Below are 17,285 nucleotides of genomic sequence, written 5' to 3' on the forward strand. Positions count from 1 at the left end.
GACGTCTGCTTTGCCGCCGCCTCCTGCCGGAGCCCGAGCCCAGAGACTGAAAAGACCTGGAACTCCAGACCTCTCACCGCCTGATCCACAGTCCCTGCAAAGAAGGAACCCGTGGAGGCACCGAGACATGTGGAGCCAGCCATCTTGAAAAGACACTCGACAAGCTGCAAGCGCGACAACAGAGGCTCCCTCCAAGTTGTGCTTTGGGTCCTGAGAAGCCCAACATCCGAGCAGCATCTGCACCAAAGGTGAGCCCTCCAGCATCTCCACGATCTGCGTGGGGCCCCTCTGCACTTTGCATCTCGACGCGCCTGCCCGGTCTCTGGCCCGTCGGCTAGTGGCCATTTTGGCGAACTAACTTGAAAACTACGACGCTGGTCTGGTTGCTCCAGACTGGCCCCTGCTTCCCTCCAAAGGAGCAGCCCCTCTGACCTTGCTGGTCAGAGTAAACAGCTTTCTTCACTTCCTACGACTCCTGCTTTTGCCAAGGCTTGTTTGCTTCCTGCGAGTCGCCGACACCGCCGACAGCGAGAGCCTGCGTGGGACAGCTCGTGAACCGACTCCTGGACGTCGTTGACCTTCAGGGACCACGTGGCTGCAGAGACAAGCTACACCTCTTCACCTGTTTGCACCCGACATCGCCTGGTACCTACCTGGTGCCACGCCGGTCACTGGCTAGTGACTGTGAACACTGTCCCCTCTGCTTTCAGGTCTTCTACAACTCCGATCCACCTTTGGATCCACTGCATCTCTTCTGGACCGACCACCTGCAGCATCTTTGTCATCAGGCTCCATTGAACAGATAGACGAAACCCGACGTACTTCGAGACCTATGCACCCGCTTCCTGTGGGTGAGGTAAAGCTGGCACTCCGGTGCCCAAGTGTAGAGAAACATCTCTAGTGTCTGTGTTTTAAGTCTTAAGTTCGTAGTCCATCCAGAAGACCCTTCTAGCAGTAACTTTTGAACTTTTACGCACCCATTGAAAACCTATGGGAGCCCGCGTGTAACTTTCCTCACTGCACACGCGACCCGTGGACCTCCTGGTCACTAACTGAATTTAGCTCCTTGTAGGCCCAGCGATTCTAGAGGCCCTAGGCCTTTTCCCTTTCCTATTCGTGGTACTTATACCACTATTTTAGTATATGGTTTGATCGGCCACCAGGGCCTATCCATATAAAGTGCAACTTCTGTATATTGTAATACTTTCTTGTTTAACGATTTGTGCTCCTGTGCTCATAAAGAGTCTAGGGGATACTTTGAGTAATAAATACATATATATTTTGAATATATATCTGTGTGGTGTCCTTTCATTGGTATAAAGGGGGGGTTACATATGGTAAAACAGCTTGCTTAACACGCTTTAACGAGTTTAGCCTCAAAGACTGCTTAGCCTACGCTACCACTAGGGCAGCTAGTCCGAAAAGGTTGACTTACAACCACACCATAAGGGTTGCTTGGCATGGTACAAGGTGGTCACTTTAATTAGTGAACAGCATATACCAGGCCAACTTCTCACAGTGAGGTATGAAGTATATATGGCTCTTACACTGTATAGCCATCACTGTATGATGTAACGCATCCTTTATATTGATGTACACACATTTGATTTATTGTTAGTGTATAATCTCTTAGGGCCCGGTTTATGAATCCGGTGGTCCAAGGACCGCCAGTATCGTGGTAGCGATTGTGGCAGTCTTGTGACTGCCACAATATGACCCCAGTCGTCCTGCCGCTGTGGGATGCCGAATTCGCCAGGAAACCACCTTTCCCTGTCGGTGCCCCGGCAGTCAAGAGGCATCAATATGCTTGACGAGACCAACCCGGTCCCACCAAGCATATTATGACTCATCACAACAACTGATTTTATGGAGGTCTTTTCTCCATGAAAACAGTGGCGGTGAGGAAAGAAAGGGCCCCTGCAGGGCCCCCTTGTGCCTCACGCCTTGTAGATGCACACAGAGTTGGCACATCTTTCGAGACCATGCCGTGCTGAAACTTCCTTTGACGTTTCCATTGCGGTGCCTATTTTATAGGCACTGCCGTGGGAACCCCAAAGCAAAAAATGCCCACCAATGACAAAGAAAAACTCATTATAGGGTGGGCGGTGCTCACACAGGTTGTGCAACAGTGGGGCGGTCCGGGCGCATTTTTATTTGTGTAAATAATGGGGCGACCAACACGTGACATTCTTAGAGTGTATGCATATCTCTTATGTACAGGAACTGAACAAAAGCATTTCTCTCTTAAGTACCTGTGAAGTGACAATATGTGAGCCTTTGTTTCCCCTCCATTGTATCTAGGTGTGAGGCTCCTGATAGCTCACAGCCAGGATACGCCAACAAAAAGAAGCCTACTGGCCCCTTAACTTCGCCTTTTGTTATGGGCGAAGCTGGATCTGATAAGCCTGTTCCCCGCCTGCTAGGAACAAAAGCAGTCAACGTACAGGTGCTGCTGAAATTGTCTCAGTGTCAGAACATTACACCGGGACGAGTTCAGCATATTTCTGTGAAATCCGGGAGAAGTAGGAAAGGAATGTGGCATTCCATTGAAGTGGCCATCTTTGCAGCAAGGTAGACGGCATCTACCATCTGGAAATAGTGGGGAGACAATGTCTGCCCTCGACTCGAGCCCTGTTCTCTCCTGACCCCCCTACCTAGATTTTACTAGCCTTAGCCTACGTCAACTGCACAGCCTGTCTGCTACTGCAGCAGCCCAATGTTCCCCTGTCCAGCCCACCCAAAGTAATTTGAAGACACTCAAGAAAAGTGCTCAGCTTGGCACACACACTCCCCAGGTACTTCTGGACTGCAAGTCTAGTCAGGTGAGTCACCCACACTCACTCTCTCTCTGCACTGACATTATCATTCAATCAATCAATAATAGCATTTAGAAAGTGCACGAAATACCCATGAGGATCTCAAGGCACTACGGGGGTGGAGGGAGAATGCTGCTACTGTTCGCAGTGCCATGACTTGAGGAGTCTTCTGAAGGTCAGTAGGTCTTGGGTGTAGGAGAGTAGGGTCTGCAATCCTATGATCACCCAGATTTTTTGCTTTTGCTTCATTGGTTTACGACATTCCCCGGCTGTGGGCCTGCCAATCAGACCCACAGCCTAGCTGTTCTCTCTCGAAATTAACCCACATGTACATTAGGTGCATCCACTAATTGGAACTGGGCCGCCTTATCAGTCCCTGTATCAGCATACCACAGGTATCCAGGGCATCGGTGTACCCAGGGCCTACCAGGGGCTGCAGCATGTATTATGCCACCCCTGGATGGCCGCCCAAATCTGACACAACTGGCTGCACGACAGCTGGGGCAAGGTGGTGTAATCACCCGTTGCTGTAGGTGTAGTATTCCTATACCTAACCCTAAAATAGACGCATGGATTCCTGTCAGTCACTCCTATGGCAGGCCTTATCAAAAGGCAGAGTGCTGGGAATCATGTGAGATGGTGCTCTGGCACGAGCTGAGCCCGTCGACGGCTTGCGGAACCAAATCCTAATAGCCGTTCCATGGTGACGCGGGCCAACTACCTTAAAGTGCATTATAATCCTCGCGGTTATTTGCTAACTTTGGCATCGCATCACCCAAACATGTCGAGTAAGGTGTCATACGAATTGGAATACGAACCCCTCGCCAGTTCTGGCAACGGGGTTAGCATTCCACCCTTCTAGAGGGACACGACATGGAAGTAACCTTGAACCCCGGTTAAAGTTGACTCAAGCCTCAGCATCACAAAATGGATGCTGCCACCAGACACAAGTCTGACCTCCTGCTGCTGGAAGACCTTCCAGCGAGGGGAGCTTGGACAAAGGGTTTCCTGTCGAGGGCGGTGTTAGCACCATCCCAGACAGGGTTTGTGTATTCCAGGTAGGCAGGGCTGAAAGGAAGGTGATTGCAAGTGGCACCCCGGTGCTCACTGTGCATAGCCCGGCTCAAACCAGTTTCGGGGGCACACCAGCCCCTGAGCTGGGGCGAAGCCGGACAAAGGATAGGGGTGTAACCACCCCCCTCCTGGTCCCACCCATAGGTAGGACCTAGTCACGGGCCAGCCCCTTTTTCCTAGAATAAAGGTGGGAGCGGGTCCCCTTCCCAAATTGGATAATTCTGAATCTTGAACTACTTTCCACGAAAGGAACTCTTGACTATTTCTGAAGACTCTCCCTTGTGGCTAAGGAGTAGCCACCCTGCACCAGCAGGCACCACCTAAGCGCTTGCGGTTTGCTGTACGTCTCTCCCCCGGATCAAGACTGCCCAGCTCGACGAGACCCGGGTTCCCTGCCATCTCTGACCTCTACCTACATCATCAGCCCAGCTGAGATTCGTAGGTGTGACGAGACCTGCGGGACCGGCCATCTTCAGAACGTGCACGACGCTTATCTAGCACGCCCACCGAGGGACCCTCGAGTGAGTGCACCTAGGGTTTGAGAAGCCCTAACCCTGAGCGGCTCCAGCACCGAAGTCTGCCTCCCCAGCATCCATGAGATCTGCGTGGGGGCCCTTCTGTCCTTGTTGCTCACCGTGTTGTCCGGCCACTCGCCGACCGGCTTGTGGCCCTCTTCACGACGCACCACGACAGACTTTCATCACTGGTCTGGTTGCTCCAGACTGGCTCTTGCTCCCCTTCAACAGAGGAGTACCTCGGACCCTCCTGGTCCACTCCCGACGCCATCTTGACTCCACCGCGTGGGTTTGCCACTGCCAAGACCTGCTGCCCCATTCCTGGGCCCAGCATCATCGACCGCAGACACCTTCGTGGGACAGCTCGCCCTCCATCCTGGTCGCCGCCGCGCCTCCTGGTCCGAGGAACAGCCGAGTCCGACGTCATCCACTCACCTGGTCGAGGTGACTTCAGCCGGTACCTTCCTGGTACCCACACGATCGCTGGCTAGCGGTTGAGAACTGAGTCCCCTCTGCTTTCAGGTTTTCTTCATCACCGATCCAGGCTTGGATCTCTCTGAACATCAACACTGGTCGCCTGCCAGCAACTTCTTCTTTCAGGCTCCTGAGACTACAACGAGGACTCCCGACATCTTGCTGAACCCCACGCAGCCGCAGCCTCTGGGCTAGGTAACTCGAGCATCTCGGTGCTCCATCGTAGGTTCACTCTACAAGTGTCCAGTTCCTTTTTCGTTTAGTCCCACTGATCGGATTCCTCCGGAATCAGTAACTTTAAACTATCTAACCTTTCCCATTCCACTTGCAGTGTAAATGGTTTCGTGCCCTTCGGGCATTTGTGTAAATTGTGCAACCAGAAGTATTTTCATAAGAGTTTTGTAGTGTGCTTAGCTCCCTGACTCATAAAGAGCCAGGGTAGTCTTGTTATAAATAAATATCCTTTATTTTCATAACAACTTGTGTGGTGTCCTTTCACTTGGCGTTCAAGGGGTATATGTGATGGTAAACAGCTGGCTTAACACGCCCTCTAGAGTTTAGCCTGAAGACTGCTCTTGTCCACGCTACTAGGATAGCTGGTCTATAAGGTTGACTTACAACCAATCATCAATAAGGGTCGTTTGGAATGATACACAGTGATCACTAGAATAGTGAGCACTACATATCAGGCCAACTTCTCACATTGGTGAGCAGCGGTTGGGATTTGAGCTTGCTGTTGTTTTACCACACACGTATCCTAAGAATATCAAGTTGAAAGATCACATAAGTACCCAGGTACATATAACTTAACTTAGAATACTCTGAGTTCTACTGAATCAGCTGTTATAGTGAAACAGGGACTAGCACACCCTGACTATAACTCTTAGCAAGGGATCAGTAGAGAAACACATAGTGTAGGTAGGTGCCTCACTTACACCTCACTAGAAAGCATGTCGGTCCACGGAGAGTCCGCAGAGACTCCCTTAGTGGTCATCGACCCTCCACAGGTCGTGTCACGATATGCAGCTCTTAGCTTCACGGAGATGAGACAGCTGTGTGCCTCCAGGAAGCTAAACCAGGGTTCTAACCCTACCATCGCATTTCTGATAGGTCTCTTAGAGACTTACGATGCTAGGAGGTCCTCTAACACAGGCCCCCCTAATGCTGATGGGAACATGCCTCCCTTAGAGGGAACCCTTGGTGACCCTGACCTCGACCTCAATGGTGAGGAGGAAGAGGAAGAAGAGTTAGAAGGGGACGAGGCAGACGGAGGTCCCGTAGTAGTCAGTAGGCTCACAAGGACCAACTTAAGCAGGCATGAGAATGGAACTGGGGGAGCCCCGGGCCCACGCTTAAGCAGGCTTAACCTTGGGAACGGACGAGTTAGGTCTCTCTCGAGAGGCTCTAACAGATCTGTTCGAACACATGTTTCTCAGGCATCTTCTCAGAGAGGGATGACGTCCCCGCAGAGAAGGGAGCACGAAGCGAAGATGAGGGAAGTCAATCTGAGGATCGAGCGGGAAGAACTTGCCCTCGCCAAAGAAAGACTTGCCTTGGCCCGAGAGCAGAAATTGAGTGGGTTAGATCCCACTGGTGGCAGCATTCTCATTAGAGAGAAAGACAGGGGTATAGACACTAGACACCTGAGTAAAATAGTGCCCCCCTTTAAGCAAGGGGACGACATCCACAAGTGGATAACTGCCTTGGAGAGGGCTTGCACTGTCCAGTGCGTCCCCCCAAGTCAGTTGGCAGCTATACTGTGGCTCTCCTTTGAAGGTAAAGGATGATACAAGCTCCTCACTACGAGAGCTGAGGATGCCAACAACTACCAAGTCCTGAAGAATACACTGATTGATGGGTTCGGCTTAACCACCGAGCAGTACCGGGTGCTGTTCAGGGACACCCCGAAAATTCAGTCTCCGGATTGGGCTGACTTTGTCGATTGTGCCACTAAGGCTTTAGAAGGTTGGTTGCTGGGTAGCAAGGTTTCTGATTATACAGGATTGTACAATCTTATCATGAGAGAACAGATTTTAAACAACTGTCAGAACCAATTGTTGCATCAGCACCTTGTCGACTCGGAGCTGACCTCTCCCCAAGAATTGGGAAAGAAGGCAGACAGATGGGTCAGAACAAGGGTCAAGCAGAACCAGACTCAGAACCAGGGTGGTCAGAAGAAAGCAGACCAAAAGGGTAGTAACAAGAACGAACAAAATGACCAGAAGTCTTCGACAGGCCCCCAACAAACCAAAGAGGGTGGGGGTCAGGCTTCACAGCAGAAAATGAAGACTCCAGAAGGCCAGTCAAAAAGGTGGTGCCAATACTGTAAAAGTAAGACTCACTGGTTTAGTGAGTGCACCAAGAAAGGAGGGCAAACTCCTGCCACTGCAGCCCCTAAGGCACCTGCACCCCCTAGTACAGTCAGCAGTGGTAGTGCGCCTCCCAAGGCATTAGTTGGGTTAACCTTGGGAACTGAGGGGAGTGACGACTTAGTTGGCACACTCACTCAGGCCGTCCTTGTCTGTACAGGGGATATGGATATGTCCCCTGATGCCAGTCCCAATACTTTGGGCAAATACAGGCAGACGCCTTTGATCAATTGAAAAGTGGCTCAGGCCTACAGGGACACTTGTGCCAGTGTCACCATGGTGACGCCTAACTTTGTGGACCCTGGACAGATCATGCTAGGTACCGATTACCTAGTGACCAATGCCAGCAATGTCACTACCAATCACAGTATGGCAGTTGTTGATTTCTCCTGGGGAGGGGTAAGTGGCCCGAAGAAAGTTGTGGTTAGTTCAGACCTCCCCGTAGAATGTCTGTTGGGCAATGATTTGGAAACGTCACAATGGTCAGAAGTGGAGCAGAGGACTCACATGGAAATGTTAGGCTTGCCAGCACATGTCCGTGCTGTGACCAGGTCACAAGCCAAAAGATGCCCCACTGAACAGGTGCTGGATCCTGGAAGAACGGACCAGACACCATCCAAGAAAAGGAGCAGTAAGGGTAAGGCCTCGCCTTCCCCCTTGCCCCAGGTCGTGGATCAAGTCTCTGAGGAGGCTGACCTTAAGGAACTGAGGGAAACTGAGCCACAAGAGCTTGAACCTGGTCAGGTTGAGTTTCTGGGCTCAGGGGGACCCTCTAGGGAAGACCTGGGGAAGGCACAGTTCGACTGCCCCTCACTTGAACCCCTCAGACAGCAGGCTGCTGCTGAGGCTGCAGGGAACGCCACAGGTACCCACAAAGTGTACTGGGACGATGGACTCCTGTACTCCGAGGCAAGAGACCCCAAGCCTGGCGCGACCAGGAGGCTGGTCGTCCCCTTGTCTCTGAGAGGTTTCCTCCTTACCTTGGCCCACGAGATTCCCCTTGCAGGTCACTTAGGCCAGAATAAGACTTGGGACAGAATTGTTCCACACTTTCACTGGCCCCACATGTCCGAAGATACGAAGGAGTTTTGCCGCTCCTGTGTCACTTGCCAAGCCAGTGGTAAGTCAGGTGGCACGACAAAGGCCCCCCTCATACCACTGCCGGTGGTGGGGGTACCCTTTGAACGAGTGGGGATCGACATTGTCGGACCAATGGAACCCCAGACAGCATCAGGGCACAAGTTTATACTGGTGGTGGTGGACCACGCCACCAGGTATCCTGAAGCTATTCCCCTTAGGACCACTACAGCACCTGTTGTGGCACGAGCCCTAGTTGGAGTGTTCTCCAGAGTGGGCTTCCCTAAGGAGGTCGTCTCCGACAGAGGTGCAAACTTCATGTCGGGATATCTGACTGCTATGTGGAAGGAGTGCGGTGTCAACTACAAATTCACCACACCCTATCACCCACAGTGCAATGGGCTTGTTGAGAGATTCAACAGGACCCTAAAAGGGATGATTCATGGGCTACCTGAAAAGCTTCGGCGGAGATGGGATGTCCTGATACCCTGCCTCTTGTTCGCCTACAGAGAGGTCCCGCAGAAGGGGGTTGGCTACAGCCCTTTTGAACTTCTGTTCGGACATCCTGTAAGGGGACCCCTTTGTTTGGTAAAGGAAGGATGGGAGAGACCTCTCAAAAAGCCGGCATCAAACATTGTGGACTATGTGCTCGGTCTCCGCTCACGGATGGCTGAGTACATGGAAAAGGCATCTAAAAACCTTGAGGCGAGCCAAGAATTACAAAAAGCTTTACACGACCAAAAGGCTGTCCTGACTGTGTATCAGCCTGGGCAGAAGGTGTGGGTGCTGGAGCCAGTGGCCCCAGCAGCACTCAAAGACAAATGGTCTGGGCCCCACACGATCATTGAGCAAAAGGGAGAGGTCACCTACTTGGTAGACCTGGGAACTCCCCGGAGCCCCCACCGGGTGCTCCATGTAAACAGGCTCAAGGCATATGTCGACAGGGAGGGCATGGGCTTGCTCATGGCCACAGATGAGGGACAGGAGGAGGAGAGTGACCCTCTCCCGGACCTGCTCTCTCAGAACCCTGACGATGGGTCAGTAGATGGTGTTGTCTTTTGTGGCAGCCTCTCTGGACATCAACAACAGGATTGTAAACAGGTTCTTCAATCCTTCCGACATATGTTCTCTCTGACACCCAGTCAGACCAATTGGTGTACCCATGAGGTCGACACTGGGGACAGTCTGCCCGTAAAGAGTAAAATCTATCGACAGCCTGATCATGTCAGAGACTGCATCAAGACTGAGGTGCAGAAAATGTTGGAGCTGGGAGTCATTGAGCCCTCGGACAGCCCCTGGGCTAGTCCAGTAGTTCTCGTACCAAAACCTCACACCCAGGGCGGTAAGAAAGAGATGAGGTTTTGCGTGGACTACAGAGGCCTCAATGCAGTCACTAAGACTGACGCCCACCCGATACCAAGAGCAGATGAACTTATAGACCGGTTGGCTTCGGCCAACTACTTAAGTACATTTGACCTGACAGCTGGGTATTGGCAAATCAGGTTAGCTGAGGAGGCCAAGCCCAAAACAGCATTTTCTACCCCGGGTGGGCATTATCAGTTCGTGGTAATGCCCTTTGGTTTGAAAAATGCACCTGCCACCTTCCAAAGGCTGGTGAATCAAGTTCTCACCGGGTTGGACGACTTCTGCGCGGCGTATCTGGACGATATCGCTGTCTTTAGCTCCACCTGGGAGGATCACCTGGTCCACCTGAGGAAAGTGTTAGAGGCTCTGCAGAAGGCAGGCCTCACTATCAAGGCCACTAAGTGCCAGATAGGGCAGACGCAGGTTGTATACCTGGGCCACCTGGTAGGTGGAGGCCAGGTTCAGCCATTGGAGAGCAAAATACAGGCCATCCAGGACTGGGCTCCTCCAACCACCCAGACTCAGGTTCGAGCTTTCTTGGGCCTGACTGGTTATTACCGGAAATTTGTCAGAAATTATGGATCCATTGTGACCCCGCTAAACGATCTGACAAGTAAGAAGATGCCAAAAAAAGTTCAGTGGACAGCCAGCTGTCAAAAGGCATTCGATGACCTAAAGCAGGCCATGTGCACAGCACCTATCCTTTAAGAGTCCAGACTACTCCAAAACATTCATTGTCCAAACAGACGCTTCGGAGTTGGGTGTGGGAGCTGTTCTATCTCAGCTGAATTTTGATGGTCATGACCAGCCCATAGCTTTCATTAGCAGGAGGCTGACCCCCAGAGAGAAGAATTGGTCAGCTATTGAGAGGGAGGCCTTTGCTGTGGTTTGGGCCCTGAAGAAGTTGAGGCCATACTTGTTTGGCACTCACTTCAAGATTCAGACCGACCATAAGCCCCTCTTGTGGCTAAATCAAATGAAGGGTGAAAACCCCAAACTACTTAGGTGGTCCATTTCCCTACAGGGGATGGACTTCACAGTGGAGCATAGACCTGGCACTGATCATGGCAATGCAGATGGGCTCTCCAGGTATTTCCACTTAGAGCAAGAAGACTCACCTGGTCAAGGTTAGCTTATTGTCCCAAAGTTTGGGGGGGGGGGGGGTCATGTAGGAGAGTAGGGTCTGCAATCCTATGATCACCCAGATTTTTTGCTTTTGCTTCATTGGTTTACGACTTTCCCCGGCTGTGGGCCTGCCAATCAGACCCACAGCCTAGCTGTTCTCTCTCGAAATTAACCCACATGTACATTAGGTGCATCCACTAATTGGAACTGGGCCGCCTAATCAGTCCCTGTATCAGCATACCACAGGTATCCAGGGCAGCGGTGTACCCAGGGCCTACCAGGGGCTGCAGCATGTATTATGCCACCCCTGGATGGCCGCCCAAATCTGACACAACTGGCTGCACGACAGCTGGGGCAAGGTGGTGTAATCACCCGTTGCTGTAGGTGTAGTATTCCTATACCTAACCCTAAAATGGACGCATGGATTCCTGTCAGTCACTCCTAAGGCAGGCCTTATCAATCCTGAAGGCAGAGTGCTGGGAATCATGTGAGATGGTGCTCTGGCGCGAGCTGAGCCCGTCGACGGCTTGCGGAACCAAATCCTAATAGCCGTTCCATGGTGACGCGGGCCAACTACCTTAAAGTGCATTATAATCCTCGCGGTTATTTGCTAACTTTGGCATCGCATCACCCAAACATGTCGAGTAAGGTGTCATACGAATTGGAATACGAACCCCTCGCCAGTTCTGGCGACGGGGTTAGCATTCCACCCTTCTAGAGGGACACGACATGGAAGTAACCTTGAACCCCGGTTAAAGTTGACTCAAGCCTCAGCATCACAAAATGGATGCTGCCACCAGACACAAGTCTGACCTCCTGCTGCTGGAAGACCTTCCAGCGAGGGGAGCTTGGACAAAGGGTTTCCTGTCGAGGGCGGTGTTAGCACCATCCCAGACAGGGTTTGTGTATCCCAGGTAGGCAGGGCTGAAAGGAAGGTGATTGCAAGTGGCACCCCGGTGCTCACTGTGCATAGCCCGGCTCAAACCAGTTTCGGGGGCACACCAGCCCCTGAGCTGGGGCGAAGCCGGACAAAGGATAGGGGTGTAACCACCCCCCTCCTGGTCCCACCCATAGGTAGGACCTAGTCACGGGCCAGCCCCTTTTTCCTAGAATAAAGGTGGGAGCGGGTCCCCTTCCCAAATTGGATAATTCTGAATCTTGAACTACTTTCCACGAAAGGAACTCTTGACTATTTCTGAAGACTCTCCCTTGTGGCTAAGGAGTAGCCACCCTGCACCAGCAGGCACCACCTAAGCGCTTGCGGTTTGCTGTACGTCTCTCCCCCGGATCAAGACTGCCCAGCTCGACGAGACCCGGGTTCCCTGCCATCTCTGACCTCTACCTACATCATCAGCCCAGCTGAGATTCGTAGGTGTGACGAGACCTGCGGGACCGGCCATCTTCAGAACCTGCACGACGCTTATCTAGCACGCCCACCGAGGGACCCTCGAGTGAGTGCACCTAGGGTTTGAGAAGCCCTAACCCTGAGCGGCTCCAGCACCGAAGTCTGCCTCCCCAGCATCCACGAGATCTGCGTGGGGGCCCTTCTGCTCCTTGTTGCTCACCGCGTTGTCCGGCCACTCGCCGACCGGCTTGTGGCCCTCTTCACGACGCACCACGACAGACTTTCATCACTGGTCTGGTTGCTCCAGACTGGCTCTTGCTCCCCTTCAACAGAGGAGTACCTCGGACCCTCCTGGTCCACTCCCGACGCCATCTTGACTCCACCGCGTGGGTTTGCCACTGCCAAGACCTGCTGCCCCATTCCTGGGCCCAGCATCATCGACAGCAGACACCTTCGTGGGACAGCTCGCCTTCCATCCTGGTCGCCGCCGCGCCTCCTGGTCCGAGGAACAGCCGAGTCCGACGTCATCCACTCACCTGGTCGAGGTGACTTCAGCCGGTACCTTCCTGGTACCCACACGATCGCTGGCTAGCGGTTGAGAACTGAGTCCCCTCTGCTTTCAGGTTTTCTTCATCACCGATCCAGGCTTGGATCTCTCTGAACATCAACACTGGTCGCCTGCCAGCAACTTCTTCTTTCAGGCTCCTGAGACTACAACGAGGACTCCAGACATCTTGCTGAACCCCACGCAGCCGCAGTTTCTGGGCTAGGTAACTCGAGCATCTCGGTGCTCCATCGTAGGTTCACTCTACAAGTGTCCAGTTCCTTTTTCGTTTAGTCCCACTGATCGGATTCCTCCGGAATCAGTAACTTTAAACTATCTAACCTTTCCCATTCCACTTGCAGTGTAAATGGTTTCGTGCCCTTCGGGCATTTGTGTAAATTGTGCAACCAGAAGTATTTTCATAAGAGTTTTGTAGTGTGCTTAGCTCCCTGACTCATAAAGAGCCAGGGTAGTCTTGTTATAAATAAATATCCTTTATTTTCATAACAACTTGTGTGGTGTCCTTTCACTTGGCGTTCAAGGGGTATATGTGATGGTAAACAGCTGGCTTAACACGCCCTCTAGAGTTTAGCCTGAAGACTGCTCTTGTCCACGCTACTAGGATAGCTGGTCTATAAGGTTGATTTACAACCAATCATCAATAAGGGTCATTTGGAATGATACACAGTGATCACTAGAATAGTGAGCACTACATATCAGGCCAACTTCTCACATTGGGTCTGCCGTAGGAGGATGGGGAGGGTGTTCCATGTCTTGGCGGCGAGGTGGGAGAATGATCTGCCGCCGGCGGTCACTCTTCGGATGTGGGGGACAGTGGCGAGGGTGCGGTCTGCGGAGCGGAGCGGAGCTGGCGGGTGGGGGTGTAGAAGCTGAGTCGGCTGTTGAGGTACGCTGGTCTAGTGTTGTGGAGTGCCTTGTGTGCGTGGGTGAGGAGCTTGAAGGTTATCCCCTTGTTGACAGGGAGCCAGTGCAGGTCTCTCAGATGTGGTGTGATGTGGCTGCGGCGAGGGATGTCGAGGATCAGGCGTGCGGTGGCGTTCTGGATGCGTTGGAGCCGTTTCAGGAGTTTGGCCGAGGCTCCTGCATAGAGGGCATTTCCGTAGTCTAGTCTGCTGCTGACGAGGGCCTGGGTAACCGTCCTAGTTTCGGTGGGGATCCACTTGTAGATCATGCGGAGCATGCGGAGGGTGTTGAAGCAGGAGGAGGAGACAGTGTTGACCTGCTTTGTCATGGAGAGGGACGAGTCGAGGATGACCCCTAGGTTGTGTGTGTGGTCGGTGGGTGTTGGAGTTGTTCCTATTGCAGTCGGCCACCAGGAGTCGTCCCAGGCCGAAGGGGTGGATCCGAGGATGAGGACCTTCGTCTTGTCCGATTTCAGCTTCAGTCGGCTGTTCCTCATCCATTCGGCGACGGCCTTCATTCCTTCGTTAGCTTGTCTGATCTCTTTAGCATGTGCATTAAACTACTAGGCCGCCATACCAATTAGTTACACTGATAACCAGAGGCATGGCAGATACACAGTTCCACATAGAGAATACATGTGTGGTACACACAGGAAGTTGTCAGGCTTGCAACGAAAGCTTCTGTTTTCACATATGTTAAAAAAAAAAAAAGAATTGCATAACGAAAATAGAAAGCCGATTAAAGGACCACTTCTCTACCCCTTGAATCAACATACTACATGTACCTTAGAGTTCATCTTTCATGTTTGTAAAGGGTGTGTGCTTTTACTTGCGAGAAAATGTCACTGTTAAGTGTCAAATTTGGTCACTTAATGTCACTCATAAGTGCCCTAAAATCATGGAAATGCCACACATAAGCAATCTTAAAACTTGGCAGCCATGACCCCCGGGGCAACTGGTCCAGGAACCAGTATCCGTGCCACATCCACGCGAGCGGGCCGGCCCGTTCTCCACGGCTCGCCACAGCGTGGACCACCCGCTTGAGTAGAGGCCGTCGCCCCAGGCTTCAGGCTGTCCCTGGGCAGTCTTCATGGCTTCCGGGCCACATCCACTGCACCGGATTCAGTAGGATTTAAAGGAGGTGCAATGAACTCCTCTAAAAAGCGCCGGCCGTGGCGTCCGCCCCCTGTCTGGGCAAATATGTCAACTTTATGTCCAAGTTTAACACCCAAATTCAGCAATAAGCATCGTAAAACAGACCCATCAACCTTTGCAAATGGCCTTCCAAAGCACTGCAATACGTGCAGCTGCGTTTTTAGTACCTTTTTAATATTTTTTTTTAAAGAAAATTTGGTCAAAATCTGCAGATTATGCAGCAGACGATGAATCATCTGGCAAACTTGTCAAATCCATAATTGTGCTGGAAACTCCCAAATGTCATAATTCCAGTGGCCCTGGATACAGGGCACAACACTGCTGCTGACTTCAGTGAATGAATTGACCCCAAAATAAATGCACGAGGCACTGGAAACACACTGCGAATAATGAACACCAAACCTCCTAGCTTTAAAGACATGCTGCGGAAACTCAAGAGTGATGTCGTAATCTAAAGGGAAGGAAATAAACGGCTGCAATGCGGTGAGGGGAGAGTTAAACTGAAAGGGGAATTTTATGCGAAGCAACCAATTAAATCAAGGAAAACAAGCCTGACTCACCCTAGCGTGGCCCTGCTGCCAGGGAGCCAGCCGTGGCACTGTCGCGAGTAAACGTGCACGCAGCAGCTCCAGACTTGAGGTAAGCCTGTAAACGCTTTTTTAAAGCAGACGTTTTAAGCTGATTCACTATAAACACGTTGTAGAAATGCCCGAGTAGCACAAGGCTACGGTGTGTGTTAGTTACAGGAATGACAGGCACATGACTCGAGAGTGAAAGTGAAAGAGATGTGAATGGGCGTTTTTTTAGCAGATCAACGGATTCTTTCCGTTTTCTGAAGTTCAGTGTTTTGTGAAATTTCAGGTATACAGGAGGTATTATTATGTGTTCCATAGTAACATTATCTCATAGAAAGGGTACCGGGATGAAATGATTTGATAAAAAAAGTTGAACCATGCAGTATCGTATTGCTGTCCCCTCATTTCTTTCACCTGATTTTTGTGTTTTTTTTCTCCTTTAGTCATATTGATTTTTTAAGTATGTTTTATGTGTGTTAGGCCATGTTATATCATGTTAGACGTGTTCGTATAGCTCTGCAACTCTCTTCAGCATGGCTTCGAACGCTAAATGATGGAGAAATCACGTGTATCCACTGTACCATACATACCGTTAATATAAACGTACGTAAAAAAAAAAGTCCTCTAGGCCATATTTAGAAATAATTAGGAATATTAGTGAATAATAAATTACTTTTCTATAGTGGGTGTAATATGACACAAACATTTGAACACTGTATTATGAAAAGATATTTGTGGAAGTGGTAATATATAACAGGACTATTTGTGGCTATTTAAGAAGACAGAGTGCAGTTGAGGTACAACGTTGCCATAACACTTCAATTCCAGGTTACTATAACATTGAAATAGCACAACAATAAAAAATATGCAACACATTATAACAAAAAAGGAAACAAACCAACAGCCCTATGAAAAAACAACACTAAGCAGCAATAGAATACAAAATACAACACTGCATGTCAACACAAGGCAGCAACACGAGAATAATACAAAAACACTAAACAACACAAATAACAAATTTACAAATGTGCTGTGTTGGGTGCCTTCATGTTTGTTTTGTTCAAGTGTTTCAGTGTGGTGTTATTGTGCTAGGTTGTGCTTCTGTTCTGCTTATTGTGTTGCCTTGTAGCACATTGTTGTTCTGGTCAAAAAGAGTGCTGGTATGTTATTGTGGCTTTTTCTGTTACTGTATTTATTGTGGTGGTGTATTGTGTAGTGTTATTTGGGGTTTTACACTGTGTTTTTGTTGTTCTGCTTTGTTGTGTCACTATTTTGTGATATGTTTTAGGTTATCTTGCTGTGTTGGTATGGTGATGTGATGTGTTGACTTTTTGTGCTGCATATTGTTGCACCGGTGCTATTTGGGCTGTTTTTGTGTTGTGTGTTTGGCTTGCAATGCTGGCTTGTATTGTTGTAATGGAGTTGTTATGTTGAGCACTTTTATGTTTTTGTGTGATGTCATTTTGCCTTGTGTTACCCTACTGTGCTGTATTGTATTTTAGAAACGTCAAATAAAAGGGGATGCAATTTTAGCCAAAAGCAGCACATGCCTTTCAAAATCCTGAGACAAACCACAATTTACCAATGTCTAAGGTTGTCACATACTGCTGCTCCAGCTCTTCAACTGTACAACGCACCAGTCGGGTCAAAACTGAGATAGGAGATAAGTTCTGGAACTGGCCTAGCGCCTTGAGACCCTCGCGGGTTTGCTTTACCAACCCTGATTGATTGAATACCCCGGGAAGCTATAAATTGGGGTCAAGGTGTGGTAGAGGGAAATGTATGGAGTCACGTGGGACAGAGCTTGAAAAAGTAGAGTCTGACGGTCAACTTTTACATTTATTTACAAAAATCTGCCGCAACGAAATTGCCAACAAGGACATATGTGTGTAAATCTGAGCTACATCACTTAATTGGTCACAAAGAGG

The 17,285-nt window shown here is 50.4% G+C and overlaps 1 protein-coding gene across 7 annotated transcripts in view; it reads left to right on the forward strand.

The window, feature by feature from the left end:
* LOC146775930 (receptor-interacting serine/threonine-protein kinase 2-like) overlaps nt 1–17,285 on the forward strand; it is a 765,942-nt gene that overhangs the window by 310,961 nt on the left and 437,696 nt on the right. For 2 of the 7 annotated variants that reach the window (XR_014972010.1, XM_085637722.1), the window contains exon 1: nt 15,323–15,421. The exons of the other annotated variants lie outside the window; for them this stretch is intronic. The gene's annotated coding sequence lies outside the window, so the exon portion shown is untranslated. Of the gene's footprint in view, nt 1–15,322; nt 15,422–17,285 lie in introns of those variants that run through there. 7 annotated transcript variants of the gene reach the window in all.

Source organism: Triturus cristatus, chromosome 12 (genome assembly GCF_964204655.1).
Source record: "Triturus cristatus chromosome 12, aTriCri1.1, whole genome shotgun sequence".
In the NCBI taxonomy this organism is placed as follows: Eukaryota; Metazoa; Chordata; class Amphibia; order Caudata; family Salamandridae; genus Triturus; species Triturus cristatus.